Here is a 16,698-nt window from a genome sequence, read left to right as displayed (position 1 = left end):
ATTTCTGGAAGTCGCATTGTCACTTTCCATGGTCTAAATTGTTCCAATACACTTAGCCCCACTCAGGACACTGACCTAAAGTTGATTTTCCTCTGGAATTTTTGAAAACACCTATTTATTACTTTCCTACAGTTGCTACCAGACTACTTCAAACTTGGTGGCTCAAAACAGCAGAAATATTGTCTCACAGTCTTGGAGGCCAGAAGTCCAAAAGCAAGGGGTCGGCAGGGCCTGGCCTCCTCCGGAGGTCTGGAGAGAACCCTTCCTTGCTCTTCCAGCTTTTGTGGCTGCTGGCATTCTTTGGCTTCTAATCTTTGACTATGTGCCTTCTGCTCTTCATGTGTTTGTTCTCGCCTTGTCTTTCATAAGGACACTGTCATTGGATTTAGGATCCACACAGGTAATCCAGGATGATCTCATCTCAAGATCCTGAACAAAATTTAGGATCCTTTTTCAAATAAGGTAATATGCACAGTGTCTGGGTAATAAGCCATGAACATATCTTTTTGGGGGGTTACCATTCAATCCACCATCCCCCAAATTCTGATGAAAATTCTCTATTCCCAGTGGTTCTCAAATTCCTCTTTTAAACCTAATGCAGATCTAGTACCAGCTTTCCAGTTTGCTCTGCATGCTCATGGAGAAAGGTTCCTCTCTTATTCTCTCTTCAGATAAAAGCAGCTAGAAATGCTGATGACTCAAAAACTGGGATAAGGTAGCTGAGAGGTGTTTGTGGAAAGCAACAGGGTTTCCCCAGTGAATGCAGCTGTTTTCAAGGTTTGGGTGAAGGCGAAGTCTTCTCCACAGCCACATTCGTTCACCCCAGGTCCCAAGTCAACATTCCGATGTCTCTCCTTTCTATCACTTCCTCCACCATTTGTTTGGAGTTCAAAATGTAACTCGGCAACACTTCTTTCTCAGTAATTATTAGAACAAATAGGTTAAAAATCAGTATGACTGTAGAATATTTGAACAAAATAGATCTTAGCCAGAAACCCTCCTATCTGTGTTATCTGCTGACTATATGTGTTACATGTTGGTCTTCTACCACTCCGAATCCTTCATGCATGGTCCCTCTGCTTCTACACATCTGGATAGCTGACTGAGAAAATGGAAGACAATCTGTTCCATGCACTCATCCAACAGGTCTATATGAAAGAGCTCATTTATTAAGCATTTAATACGTTGGAGAGGATTAAAAGATGCATTAGAATAACACTGAATCCTGAACAAAGACATGCAAAGTGCTTTCCCACTTAGGATCTTATTTGATCCCCAAAACAACCATTTCACATATTCTGAAGCGGGAGCAAAGGGTGAGTGTCTAACATTCCACAGCTGGTGGGAGGCAGAGCTGAACCTCAACTGAAAAATGCCTCAACTCCCAGGCCCTTCCCTGTGCCATGCAAACAATGCCTTCAGGATGAACATCTGGTGAGCGAGTTTATCACTCAGGTCCCATTAGAAAATCCAACTCACTCTAGATGGAACATGAGAAGACTTTAATGAAGGGACTACATATGAGGAATAAATGGGAGCTGCTGGGCACCCAGGCACTGGCAACAAGTGTAAGCCATTACTGGCTCTATGGATAAAGAAGCGAGGGGAGAAGCGTGTAGCTGGAGCCTGGTGAGAGCTGAAGTAGAAGAAGGGCCATTTGGCAGAAGCTGTAATATAGGAGGGAGGCAGCTCCTGCAGGGATGTAGTGCTCAAACAGGGAGGGAGTGAGAAGGGCCACTGTCCCCAACCTTGATATGCCTGTTGGTGCCCCCATGGGCTGAAATCAAATGGACACTTACAGATAAGGGAGCCAACTGACAAAGTGTTTAAGGATCAGCATCCAAGAGCATGGAACAGAGTTTAGAAAGCAGAGAATGCATCTGAGTGCAGGCTGGGAGGTGCAAAGAGAGAGAGCCAGTGCAGAAAGATAAAACATGTACCTAAATAACAGGTCCCAGAGGAGGCATAGAACTTCCAGCTTACAGGTGGGTAGGTGGGTTAGTGTGAGCCTGAGAATCAGGGAAGGCTTCAGTCATTGAGAGATGCTCTAGCTGGAACTTGAAGAAGAGGTGGAATCTAGAAATACAGAGATGGGAAGGATGGTATTTTCAGACAGAATGAACAATATTGCAAAGGCACAGAGACACATGGTGTGTGGAGGGTTGGGGATGCCTGTGTGGAGAAGAACTAATTGTTCTCTCTGGAACATGAATGTACTAGTAGGAGGGGAAGAATCAGGCTGGAAGGTAAGTTGAGCCCTGGTCGTGAGGAGTCTGAAATACTCTGTGAAGGAATTTGGTTTTATTCTGGGGGCAGTAGAGCACCAGGGGAAGTTCTAGCAGCGGAAGCCTTTACAGAGATTCACTCTCTAGAGCAGAGAGTGTAGATCACATGGAGGAAGGAGAGTGTTGTTTTATGGAAGAAGTGGCTGAAGAAAGGATTTGTCCTTTTGCTGGAACCAAAACAAGCCAGGTCACCCCGGGGAGGTCTTCACCAGATCCATTCTCCCACTACATTTCTTCCCTAGACTTTTATTTATTTTATTTTTTAATTTAAATTCTTTATTGTTTAATGTATTACATAAGTCTCCCCCCCCACACCTCATCCCCGCCACTGGCCTCTTCCCGGCTGGCCCCAACCCCCTGCACATGCCCTCACCACTGCCCCCACCCCACCTGTGTCTACTGGATATGCTCATATGCATGCATACAAGTCCTTTAGTTGATCTCTTACCCCCTCACACCATGCCTTGCCTCATAGGTTGGACAGTCTGTTCCATGCTTCTATGACTCTGGTTCTACTTTTGTTCATCAATTTATGTTATTCATTATATTCCACAAATGAGTGAGATCATATGATATTTATCTTTCTCTGACTGGCTTATTTTGCTTAGCATAATGCTCTCCAGTTCCATCCATACTGTTGCAAATGGTAAGAGTTCCTTTTTTTTTACAGCAGTGTAGTATTCCATTGTGTAGATGTACCATAGTTTTTTTAATCCACTCATCTGCTGATGGGCACTTAGGCTGTTTCCAGATCTTAGCTATGGCAAATTGTGCTGCTATGAACATAGGGGTGCATATAGCCTTTCTGATTGGTGTTTCTGTTTTCTTGGGATATATTCCTAAAAATCTTAGAAGAAGCCATAAGCAACAAAATAGCAGATATTTGTCATAACAATATCTTTACCAATACAGCTCCTAGGGCAATGGAAACTAAGAAGAAAATAAACAAATGGGACTACATGAAAATAAAAATTTTTCCTAAACTTTCAAGGAAAAAAATCAAGTTCAGGCTCAGTTAAAAATTCAGTCAACTAACCATTTAATTTAGTCTACTGGTGCCAAAACTGAAGGGACATAATTGAAAAAAACAGTAAATTCAATTAAACCTCGTCATAGTAATAGACATCATGACATCACAGCCAAAACTCTACTACTAGGGAGTGTTGGGGGGTGGCTAGGGTTAACTTCTTTTCTTGTTTTTTTTACTTGTCTATGTCTTCCCTTTTTTAGTAGCCACTGGTCTAATTTTTTTGGTAACAACTTTTTTCTTGAAGGCCAAAAGAACAAATCTCCTCTTCAGAGATTGCATGTTTTGTCCTAATAGAAATTTGGAATTTGGAATTCTTATGCAGCCATGTGACCCAGATTCCAGGAATCTAGGCTCGCCAGATACTTCTAAACTCCAAAGCTCTCTCAATCTGGTTTTATTCGCTGCAAGTACTAGAAAACTCGCAACAGAGGGAAATGGGACAGAGGGTAGGAAGGCTGCAATGTGGCGAGTCTTACGTTGTTGTCAGAGGGATATTCATGAATGAAGAATTATTGAAAAGCCACAGATTCCACACAAACATCTATGCTCACAGCATAGTTTGGTGCCGTTAGAACAACTGGTCAGGATTAAAATACTGTGAATGACCATTAACCAATAAATTACTTGTAAACAAAATCACAAAAGAATTTATTGGTGCATCCATTCATCTACATGAGGTGGAAAACAGAAATAGCTTATAGCCTGTTTTTGTTTCAGTTATCTATTTTTGAGATAACATTTTGCTTTCCCTTGGCAGTAATTCATCATAGACATATAGATGTGTGTGTGTGTGTGTGTCTGTGTGTGTGTTATCCCAATCAATAGCTCAAATGATGTTTCTTTCTTTTCAAATTTAACCATTGGAATTAATAATTATTCAAAGTATGTATTATGACAGTACATAGTACTTGGGATCATACAGGAAACAACTGTTTCCCCTTAGCTCATTTAGGGCATCGTGTTGCCAGAACATTTCGTCTGCATCTAACCTGACTTCAGTATCACTAGCTGTGTATTCCAAGAGCAGCTGCTTCATCTTTCTGAGCCACAGATTCCCCATGTGTAAGATGAGCAGGATGATGCGCACACCACGTTAAAACGTTAAAATGATAAAGTCTGTTGTCATGCTTTTTAAAAATGTGTAGCACCGTATAAATGGTACTTTGTTGTTATTGCTATGGTATCTTGAGGATATATCTATTTTAATTTATCAGTTAGAAATGGTGATAATTGGGCTTAGAGTCTACTGGCTATGTCTCTGTACCTTGGACTTTGGTCTTTAGCCATGTGGGAAAATGAAATGAATTACTACACAATTCAATTTTTCAAAAATTACCTGATTTCCTGGTTGATTGCTGTGGAACACACAGAGGTAAGTAAACTCAGTCCCTGTGCTCCTGGGGCTTACAGCAGAGTGAGGAAATGCCAGATGTTGGATAGATAGATGATAGATAGATAGATAGATAGATAGATAAATGTAAAGATAGATATACAGTGGAAGGGCTTTCCCTTAGATCAGCGACTTTCAACTGGTGTGCCATAAGAATTTTAAAAAGTTACTATTTAGTCAGGGGCCACTAACTTTAGATTGTCTTCCTTTAGATTGTCATATAAAAAAGTGACAACAGCCTATACAACAATAGTCATCCAGTGTGAATCCCCTGTCTTGAACCATAAGTATATAGGGCATACAAAAGAGTTGCACTTTATTAGTTAAGTGGATAATAAGGTTGCATCTGATTGGTTGATTCTTTTTTAAAAAATATGTTTTTATTGATTTCAGAGAGAGGAAGGAAGAGGGAGAGATAGAAACATCAATGATGAGAGAGAATCATTGATTGGCTCCCTCCCCGCACACTACCAGAGACTGAGTCCATAACCCAGGCATAGGCCCTGACCAGGAGTTGAACAGTGACTTCCTGATTCATGGGTAGATGCCCGACCACTGAGCAACACCAGCCTGGCTGATTGGTTAATTCTTGGAACCCAAATCCTTATATACAAGTATAGGCACCTGATTTTAAAAAGTCACTTTGCAACAAAAAGGGTAGATAATTACTTTTGTTTTAGTAAGTCAAACAAAAGAATACCTTTTTTTGGTCCGGCAAAAAATATGACATTTTTTTGGTGTGCTGCAGAATTGTAGTTATTAGCCTGTGTGTGCCATGACATGAAAAAGGTTGAAAATCACTGCCTTAGATGGATTTTGCTGAGGAGTGGCCTTTACAAATAAAACTGCTTTCCACTGCTTCTGAACAAAGAGACATGGTTGAGAGACTGGGAAGTGAGAAGTTCATGGAAATGAAAGGGCTTATCAATAGCCATGCTTGACTAAGTGCTTGCTATGTAATTATCTTCATGGGGTATGTATGGCACAGAGCTCTAACAACTTTACTGAATGCAGATAGAAGCTGACTCTGTAGCTATGGGTAGAACTTCTCCCACTTAGTGCTGTGCAGCATCATTGAATTTTGGCAGTGAAAATGAAAATTATTTAAAAGACTGGAGAGTTTCTTATGAGATTTTCCTTATGAGTTTCTCCTGGCATGCTTTGAAAAAAATAACAATAAGAAGAAACAAGTTAATTCTTACTTTTTAGGTAAGGGTGTCATTTGGCAGTACATATCTCAAGGCACTTTTTGAAAACCCAGACCGGGCATTATGGACCCTAAAAAATGGCCTGTTTCTTTTGTATTGTATTTTATTTTATTGATTTGAGAGAGCAAGAGGAAGGGAGAGGTATAAAGAGAGAAACATTTCGATGAGAGTCAATCAGCTGCCTCCTGCACGCCTCCTACTGGGGATTGAGCCTTCAACCTGGGCATGTGCCCTGATCAGGAATTAAACTGGTGACCTCTTGGTTCACGGTTTGATGCTCAACTACTGAGCCACACTGGCCGGGCGGCCCATTTCTTTAACAGACTGTTTATACATTAAAAGAAACTAAGTCAAATAGAATTAAGACTGGTTGAAACACCAAGGATAAAATAATCTGTATTTGTTAAAACATCATAAAGTATTTTTATGGCAAAAAAAAAAATAGTTAGACAAGACAAGGTTTAGATTTCTGCTCTTCAGTAAGATCCAGCACTTCAACTCCACCTGGGGAAGAGAAGGCTCATGAAGATGCTGAGCCAACCATAGTGAGAAAATGTATACAAAATACGATTTTAGTTCCTCAGGTGAAGTTTCAGTGAAGTGTCTCCCATTTGTACTAACAAGCATGGCAAACAGTGAGAAAAGAACAAAACATTAATCTTTGACTTGGGAATATTTGGCATGTTTTTTCTAAATGAAATAATATCTACTCTGGAAACTTGAAATACTCCAAAATTAAATCAAACATTTAAGAAAGAAAATGGCGGGGGGAAGCCATGAAGAACAATTATCATAAAATTAATCATTTATTTCTTAGAGACTTTTTTTTATTGATTTATTGCTTAAAGAATTACAAAGGGTATTACATATGTGTTCTTTTTTTCCCCCTGCCCTTGACAATCCCCTGGCCTCCCCTACCCCCCAGTGTCTTATGTCCATTGGTTATGCTTATATGCATGCATACAAGTCCTTTGGTTGATCTCTTACCCCCCTCCCTCCTGCCCCCCAACTCTCCCCGGCTTTCCCGCTGCAGCTTGACAATCTGTTTGAGGCAGCTCTGCCTCTGTATCTATTATTGTTCATAAGTTTATAATGGTCTTTATTATCCATGAATGAGTGAGATCATGTGGTATTTTTCGTTCATTGACTGGCTTATTTCACTTAGCATAATGCTCTCCAGTTCCATCCATGCCATTGCAAATGGTAAGAGTTCCTTCTTTTTTTACAGCAGCATAGTATTCCATTGTGTAGATGTACCACAGTTTTCTAATCCATTCATCTACTAATGGGCACTTAGGCTGTTTCCAGATCTTAGCTATGGTGAATTGTGCTGCTATGAACATATGGGCGCACATATCCTTTCTGATTGGTGTTTCTGGTTTCTTGGGATATATTCCTAGAAGTGGGATCACAGGGTCAAATGGGAGTTCCATTTTTAGTTTTTTGAGGAAACTCCATACTGTCTTCCATAGTGGCTGCACCAGTCTGCATTCCCACCAGCAGCGCACGAGTGTTCCTTTTTCTCCACATCCTCTCCAGCACTTGTCGTTTGTTGATTTGTTGATGATAGCCAGTCTGACAGGTGTGAGATAGTACCTCATTGTTGTTTTGATTTGTATCTCTCGGATGATTAGTGACTTTGAGCATGTTTTACAGACATTTTTAAAGCGGCAATGGTGATTCCTAGAGAGGGAATTAAGTGGGAGTAGAGTGAATAAGTGAAAAAAAGATGGTGAATGAGTGCACAAATAAAAACATAGCTCCTTGTAAATACTTATGTATGTCTCCTCCCCTCCATAGACAAATCAGGAATTACCTTCCTGGTGAACAGCACTGAAAAAAGTATGCAACCTGAGAAGAATCATTTTATTATTCAATTTTTGCTTGAAATACTGAAATATAGAATGTGTTTAGTTTTGTTTTTTAATTACAGTTTGCATTCAATGTTATTTTGTGTTAGTTTCAGGTGTGCCTCAATAGAGACCATCATGTACTTTATAAAGTGTTCTGCCACTATTTCCAGTACCCACCGGCACCATGCATAGTTATTACAATACTAGAGGCCCAATGCACAAAATTCGTGCAAGAGTAGGCCTTCCTTCCCCCAGTTGCCAGCACCGGCTTCCCTCTGGCACCCGGGACCCAGGCTCCCCTCATTGCCCTGGCTTCATCCAAAAGGACGGAAGGATGTCTGGAAGGACGTCTGGTCTACTTAACATATTGTGCTTTTATTATTATAGATTATTGACTACATTATATATGCTGTATTTTCCCTTCCCTGTGACTATTTGGAACTATCAATTTGTATTTCTCAACCCTTACACCTTTTTCATCGACCCCCCTCCCTTCTGCAGCCACTCAGTTTGATCCTTGGGAGAAGGTGAGTGCAACTGCAACTTCTATTTACGCCAGTCCCATCTTGGATCTGTCTGAACACTTCTCTTCAAATGAAATATTGCATGTCAGCGCCACGTGTATATGAAATATATGAAAATGGAGCTTCTCTGGTTGAAGCAGGGACTAGAAGCTCCCCCACTTAGATTATCCTCATCTCTGCAGCAGAGATGAGGATGACACAGTTTGAAAAACAGGCATCTCCTCATTTTATTCATATAACATCAGGGCAATTGGGGCCCAGAGCAGTGAAGTGATGTGCCCAAGATCATACAGTAAATATGCAGCAAAATTACGCCTGCTGCCCAATCCTCCTAATTGCTCATTTTAAGTTACTTCTACTGCATCATTCTATGTCAGTCTAATTTTCTTGGGAAAATATTTCCTATGTCCCAAATAAATTTTAAGCAAACATTTGAGTGTCTGAGTCATATGTTTAAAATGTATCCTTCCCAAGCTCTTCTTGGATATGCAAAATTACCAGTTGCCAATTTAATAAACTTGCAGATATACATGCCTCCCAAATTGTGAGCCCATAGGAATGGAAACTGATAGCATGTTCCATTCTTCCCCACCCCCGGTAAAAGTCACCAAAAAACAAGATATAATTTCTGAACCTTCCATCAAACCAGAAAGAAGGGAAGTTGTAGCATGAACTGCTTTTACTTTCACTCCTTTCCATGTCTCAGACCTTCTTCAAGTTGAGTTGCTAATTATCACTAACATAACCTGGACGCAGGTGAACAGCTGGACATATTAGTATTAAAAAGAATAAATAAGTGGAAAACTACACAATTGAACCAAGATAGTAATTAAATGATGCTTTGGAGAACAATTTGTTTTTCACCTCTATAATTTTATTTTCTCTAAACAAGGAATTCCTATCAATAAGCTTTTAAATCAAATACCCAAGGAAGACTGGGGTGGAGAGGGGAAATGTTCACGCTACCACATGATGGCCATCCCCATTTTAACCATCTGAGTGACAAGAGTGAAGCCGCCACTCAGTGCTGCATGTGAAACTTTGGGCCACAGTTCCAAATAACATAAAGTTGCCAGGATCCCCATCTATCATTGCAGCCTGAACACTGGGACTGGGAAAAGCATGATCAGAGGCCTTTATCAGTCAGGGTTCTCTAGAGAAACAAAACCAATAGGAGATATATACTTACTTACTTTTTTTATTCAGTCATTCATTCAAATGAATTGGTTCACATAATTACAGAGGCTGAGAATTCCCAAGATCTGCAGGATAAAGGCCTGAGACCATAAAACCTGATGGTTTCAGTTCCCATTTGAGTCCCAGCCCAAAGGCAGAAGAGCAATGCCCTCGGCCATCAGGCAGAGAGAGTGAATCCTGTCTTGCTCAGCCTTTGGTTCTATTCAGGTCTTCGGTGGATTGGATGAGGCCCATCCAGACTGAGGATGATGATGTACTTTATTCAGTCTACTGATTCAAATGTTAACCCATGAGCACTCTTACAGACACATTCCAAAATGATGTCTAACCAAGCATCTAAGCACCCTGTAGTCCAATCAAGTTAACACATTTAACCATCACACGGCTTGAGGATGAAAGCATACTGCTACACACACACACTGGAGTCTAAATCACTGGGAGTCCATCTTAAGGAGATCATTCTTGGACTCAATGTGTCTGTGGAGGAGGCCACTGCAATGACTCCTAGACTTGACTTTAACATTCCTCTTGAGTGAAGCCATTGGCTAATATGGTTTTTGAACACTAACACCTGTTAAGGATGAAAAAGTGTTCTGAAGCATTTTTATGTTCTTTTGGTTAATGACAAATTCAGAGAGAGGAGGAGAAGAGAAATTAGAAACATTTTTGTCTCGTGATGATTTGGCAGGAGAAACAGCATGCTTATAGCAGTTTCTTTACTTAGCTTCAGTGGCATCATAAGAGTACACCAGTTTCAGGCTTTCATCTGGAAATAAGGTCTCAGTGCATGGAGAAGACTCAAAGCCTGATTTTTCTTTGAAACAAGTTGATTCTATGATAGTAATAAAGATTCTCTTTCTCATATAAAGCTGCTTTGGAATATAAAAGCTTAGAGGAATCGATCCCTGTGCAGTATTTGGCAGGAAGGAGAAGGCAGGAGTATTTAATGATCATTTTAAAAGAATTTTTATTGCCGAAACCGGTTTGGCTCAGTGGATAGAGCGTCGGCCTGTGGACTGAAAGGTCCCAGGTTCGATTCCGGTCAAGGGCATGTACCTGGGTTGCGGGCACATCCCCAGTGGGAGATGTGCAGGAGGCAGCTGATCGATGTTTCTCTCTCATCGATGTTTCTAACTCTCTATCTCTCTCTCCCTTCCTCTCTGTAAAAAATCAATAAAATATATTTAAAAAAAAAATAAAAAATAAAAGAATTTTTATTGTCCTGGTTAGTCTAAGTTGGCCTCTTAGGCATGTTATTTGACAAAGATCCATCATTTACTCATTTTCCTAACTTTCTTTGAACAATCATAATTTTCCATTGACCTAGAATTTCTCTAGCTCCAGACGGACCCCGGCCCAATAGAGAATCAGAGAATAGAATTAAAATACTATTCCTTTAATTCTTTATTGTAATGTATATTTAGACAAGGAGTCTCCTCACCAACTATCAAGTTTTTGGCATAATTCATCCTTAAGTCACCTGTCAAGAGTCTGTGGCAAGCAAATTGACCTCAAAAGTAGCTTAAATTCATAATGTAAAACAAAAACTAAAAAATAAAGAAGCCAACCTATTATTTAGCAAAACAGAACAGCAATGTGCTTGGTTCTAACCTTGGTTTTTTGTTTGTTTGTTTGTTTAAAATATATTTTATTGATTTTTTTTTTTTACAGAGAGGAAGGGAGAGGGATAGAGAGTTAGAAACATCGATGAGAGAGAAACATCGGCCAGCTGCCTCATGCACACCCCCTACTACTGGGGATGTGCCCGCAAACAAGGTACATGCCCTTGACCAAATCGAACCTGGGACCTTTCAGTCCGCAGGCCGACGCTCTATCCACTGAGCCAAACCGGTTAGGGCTAAACTTGGTTTTAAGTTAAAAATCTGAAGGTTAAAATGTTTGAAAGCGTTATCCCGCCTCCCTCCTCCTGATCCTCTAGTATGCTCGCAAAGGAAGTGGCATGTTTGCGCTGCGTTGGATGACTCAGGAAACACATCTGAGTTATAGAGTGTTATGTGCTTTTGGAAGAAAGAAGGTGCTGTCAGAATAGAAAATATTGTTCTTAACTTTTTCCATGGCACTTGTATATTAGCCCACAGTTTGCGACCATGTTTTATTGTTGGCTGACTACTTTCTCCTTCTCAGTCCCTGCCCTCTTATTAAACAAAGCACTTGCATGTTCTGGGAAGTGTTGGCAACTCACCCAGGTCACTGTCATCCAGGCAGTGTTGGGATGTGCTGAAAAAGTCCCAGGCTGGAACTTTAAAGCAGCTCTGGCCACTGCGGGTTATGTGTGGTGGGCTCTGCACAAGTCCACACCAGATGTGGGTGTGGGCCAAGGGCAGCGAGGACAGCTGCTGGAAGAGAAGTGAGCTGCAGTCTCCCCCAACAAATGCTAAAATCTCTTCCTTCCCCACCCCCACCTCTCACCAAGACTCCCTGGCTATTTCTGCCATCTCTCTCTTTGTTCTTCCCTCTGTAACCAACCTGCATCATCTCAAATTCATTCATTCAACAAATATTTATTAAGCACCTACTATGCAAGGCACTCACTCTTCGCCACACTCCGTCTGTCCTTCATCCTCGCTTCTTCCTGAAACGTCTGGACAAGGGCACCTGTCTATTGTCCAACCCAGGGTCACATTTCCAGTGCTCTCTCTGCAGCATCTGAGTGTTGGTCTCTGTATTTCATAAAACATTCCCATCCATTGCTTTCCTTGATAACCCTCCCTCCCTATTTTGATCCTTCTTGGTCTCTTTCTTGTTCCTTGCCCTTTTTCTGCCTCTTCAATATTTATATGCCCTGAGGTTACATTGTTAAACCTCTTTTATTTCTACACACCCCTCTGGGTTACCCCACGTCTTCTTAAGGCTTCAGCTAAACTTAGTCCGAGGGCTAAATTTTCAGCCTACATCTTTCTCCTGAACTCCAGACATATTTAGTCAACTGCTTGCACAATACAACCATCTGTTCTGATTACTACAGTTGCACAGCAAGTCATCCCACATGCTAGCGGCATAAAACAACCATTGGTTGGGTCAGAAATTCAGGACACAATAAAGACAGTTGTTTCTGCTGTATGATATCTGGGGCCTCAGCTGAGATGACTTCAAGCCTGGAATGATTTGGCTAATGGAGACTAGAAATACCTCCACTCACATGGCTTATGGTTGACGTCTGTGACTGTCACATGTCTGTTGGCTGGAACTTTATCTGAGCCTGTCAGCCGAAATACCTACAAATGGCTGTTCCATGTGGCCTAGACTTCCTCACAGCATGGCAACCTCAGCATCATTAGACGTCTCACATGGAAGCTCAGGGCTCCAAAGGTGGATGTCCCAGCTAACAATGCAGAAGCCACTTCCCCTTTTATGACCTCACCACAGGAAGCACTCAGTGTCACTTCCATCACTTCATATTTGTGACAAGCAAATCACAAGCCCACCCATATTCAAAAAGAGAGGATGCAACTCTACCTGGTGACGGTGTGGGTGGCAAGGTGGCAGAAGAGCACGTAGGGCAGGAGGTGTTGCTGCAGCTGTCTTTGGAAAGTACAGTTTGTCCTATCACTCCCCTCCACCCCCATCCTCATGGTGCTCCATCGATATGGATGTATCACAGTGCCATACACATGCTTTGTCCTCTGTGCTTTTGCACATACCGTTCCCTCTGACTAGAGCATCTTTGCCTGCCTGCTAACCCCTACTATCGCCTCTTTATTTTTGTCAAATGTTTTCTTGAGGGTAGACATCTGGAGTACTATAAACCATGCATTACCTGTAGATTCAAAAAGGAGCAACCACATTGTCCACACTCAAATGTGTCAGGCCTGGCATACATGATGGGGATTAATGAAGTAGCAAGAGAAGAATATGGTTCCTGAAAAGCTTCTACAATTTGGAGTAGGGTCTTAATCACGTGAAAAGTAAAGCTGTTCACCTTGGGGAACCTGCATTTCATTGGAGGTACACAGCATTTTAATTTTAAAACAAATAAAACTAATTCTGTTTGTAGAAGATTTCCATCCCCCCAACTTTAGCCCTTCAGTTTTCAGAAATTTTAATTTTAAAAAAGCATATGCCTTTTGGAAATTTTACATTTATCTGAGTAATAACTAAAATGTATTTCTCCTTCAGTTGCTGAGGTATATTAAATTTGAAGAAAATGCTATCTCCACCTCTAGCAATATAACTTCTCTCTCGCTGTCTGTACTTTTCAGCAGCCTGGACTGCATTTTCAGAACCTTCCCCTTTAAAATCTTCGTATTTCATTACTTGAGCCCAAATGAATCCTTTTACAAAATCTGTGTGGATCTTTCCTGCAGCTTGAGGAGCATTCATTCCTTTCTGAGTCCATACATGCACTTCATCCGGCTGCAGGGGAAAAGTGTTCTCGTTGGAGTGCTGCAAACCCGGCCTTACCGATCTTTGGCAAAGTGCTCTGTGTCATGTTCTCTTGCAGACACCTCTGTCTCTCCTGAGCACTCAACTCTTGCAACTTGAGTTACAAGGCTCCATTGGAAGGAATAACCAAGGTACGTGGGGCATACCTGTTCACAAACTCTTTAATTTTTTAAAATGTTTTTATTGATTTTAGAGAGAGAAGAAGGGAGAGGGAGAAGAGAGAGAGAAACGTGGATGTCAGAAAGAAACATAAAGTGGTTGCCCTCCATATCACAACTCAATTTGGGCCTGTGCTTTGACCAGCAACCTTTTGGTGCACTGGACGATGCTCAACTAACTGAGCCACACTGGCCAGTAAAAAACTCTTTTGTTTTTATCAACCATTTTTTCCCTTCTAATGTAGTTTTGCTCAGAAAGATTAACCAAGTATACCATTGGTGTTGAAGTCAATAATAAGTGTTCAGTCTCTTTGTCATTCCAATCATAATAGAAGCGAACAGGTTTCTTTTTATCTATAACCCGGGACTTAACTTTTCACTTTATGTTGTCATTCAGGTTTTAGTTCTTTTTACCTCATTTTCTCATAGCCACTTTTTCTTGTTTATCTATACCCTATAACTACTTCATTTTTAACTGGAGCTCTTTATGTACTTTTCTATATCTCAACAGGATCTATACTTTTTCAACATACGTGATACCATTATCTCCAAAAGCACGTGTTAGATGAACGATTGCATCACAGGCTCTAACGTGAGATAAAAAGGCAGTTCCTAGGCCTTGTCCATTGTGAGCTCCTTTCACAAGGCCAGCACTGCCCCTGTCCCCCACATTTAGAAAGGCGGGGATTTTGCTTGCTGGTCTGTGGTACTGGCAAAGTCATCAAGCCTTTCATCTGGCACAGGCAGTCTGCTCTCAGTAGGATCTATAGTGCAGCAGGGGACGGTTTCTGCTGAAGCCTGACTATTGGTTAATACACTGAAGAAGGTAGAGTTCCCAACATTTAGCAATCCAACAATACTCATTTTCCAGGCGGTTCCAAATCTTCCAATGATGGGGGTGGTTTAATTCCATCACCTCCCTTTTTGGGGAGGCATCATGCTCCATGTGAGCGATAACACAGTGTCTCAGAGGCAGTGGCATATGGGTCCTACCGGCAGTGGGAGGTGGTGGGGGGGAGGGAAGGCCAGCACCCCACCATCACCTGATTGTTTTGTTTGTTTTACTGTTGACAGCATTACATTTTCCCCTGCTTTGCCCCCCTCCACCCAGCCCCAGGCCTTCATCACACTACTGTCTGTATTCATGGGCAATGCATATATGCATATATGTTCTTTGGTTAATCTCTTCTCTTCCCCTCCATACCCCTCCCCTCTCAGGTCTGTCAGTCTGTCCCATGCATCCATGCCCTGGACCTGATTTTTTCATCTTACTTCTATTTGTCTTTCAAGCTTCATCTCAGATTCCACTTTATTCAGACCCAAGCTTATCCTTAGGAGAGATACAGTGTCCACCACCTCATCCTGCTTTCCTCCTTGTTAGTGCCTCTTACTCACCCAACACTGGATGTGGGGATGAACATCCCATGCCTGAATTCTGAGTCACTTAACCCGAGTTCAAAGTCTGGTGCAAATGCTTAGCTTCATAAAGCTTTAGTTTCCATATCTATAAAATGAAGAAATACATTTGAAATACATTTACTATAAAGACATTCATTGTCTATATTTCTATACTTGTTTTATGGTTATAATTTGTATGCATTCATTATTTAGACAGCCAGTCTTAAGTACAAGCATTTGCATGGGATGTTCTATATTTAGCATAGTTCATTATTTCTCTCCAAACATATGCTTTTACTCCTACTAATGGGAGAGAAAAGCTTTCTGCGTTCAAAAAGACACTTGCCCCAGCTGTCTCTCCTACAAGTGCATCTCTCTTTTTATTGTACCATTGGTCCAAGAAGAGCAGCTAATTCAGCATAATTACTGCCACTTATGCTTTTCTTTTTCACCTTGGCTTCATTAACCACTGTGCTTGGCACTCACCATGCATGGTTTTGATCTACTCTGAGAATTGAATATAGGGCTCCTGTCCTTAAGTAAGAAATAGGTTCTGTTGAAATATTTTCAGTGAAGGAAACAGGTTTCTGTAGTGATTTTGAGGTGGTATTGAGGCAGGCATTCTGGGGGTCCTGGGACCTGAGGGACTGAGGGTCCATGGCCCAGTGTGGGTTTGAGGCTTCACACAGGAAAGAATTCAAACACAATCCAACATAGAGTTTAAAGATAACTCAGTTGGTTAGAACATCATCCTGATAAGCCAAGGTTGTGGGTTTGATCTCTAGTCAGGACACATACAAAAATCAACCATTGAATGCATAAATAAGTGGAACAACAAATTAATGTTTCTCTCTTTCTCTTTCCCCCTTTATCAATTTTTTAAACTTTAAATAAATAAATTAATTAAATAAAAATAAGTTTATTAGTGAAGCAGTGAGACAGGGAATGGGCTACTCCACAGACAGAGCAGCCCCCCTTTAGTGGAATTTGCTTTCTTTATCGAGATTCACTTAATCGGGGGTAGATTTTCATTAAGGGAAGGAATATTTAAAATGTTCTCTAGGAAATGAATGGAGATTTCTCAGAGGAACTCCATTAGCCATGTTGTGTCCTTATATGGGTTTTGCATTTCTGATCATGGTGGTACAGGGTGTGTCATTGAGCATGCTGATGCATTAAAATGAGCATAAAATGAGGCTAGGAGTTACCGTAAGGTAAAATTAGGCACCATGTTGGATCCAGCTGGTCTCT

At 41.1% G+C, this 16,698-nt stretch overlaps 1 pseudogene; it reads right to left on the bottom strand.

The window, feature by feature from the left end:
• Positions 1-13,531: 13,531 nt before the first annotated feature.
• On the bottom strand, positions 13,532-14,978 carry LOC132241723 (obg-like ATPase 1; annotated as a pseudogene).
• Positions 14,979-16,698: the final 1,720 nt, after the last annotated feature.

The sequence above is a fragment of the Myotis daubentonii genome, chromosome 9, assembly GCF_963259705.1.
Source record: "Myotis daubentonii chromosome 9, mMyoDau2.1, whole genome shotgun sequence".
NCBI lineage: Eukaryota > Metazoa > Chordata > Mammalia > Chiroptera > Vespertilionidae > Myotis > Myotis daubentonii.
This window is presented reverse-complemented; position numbering and strand designations above follow the sequence as displayed.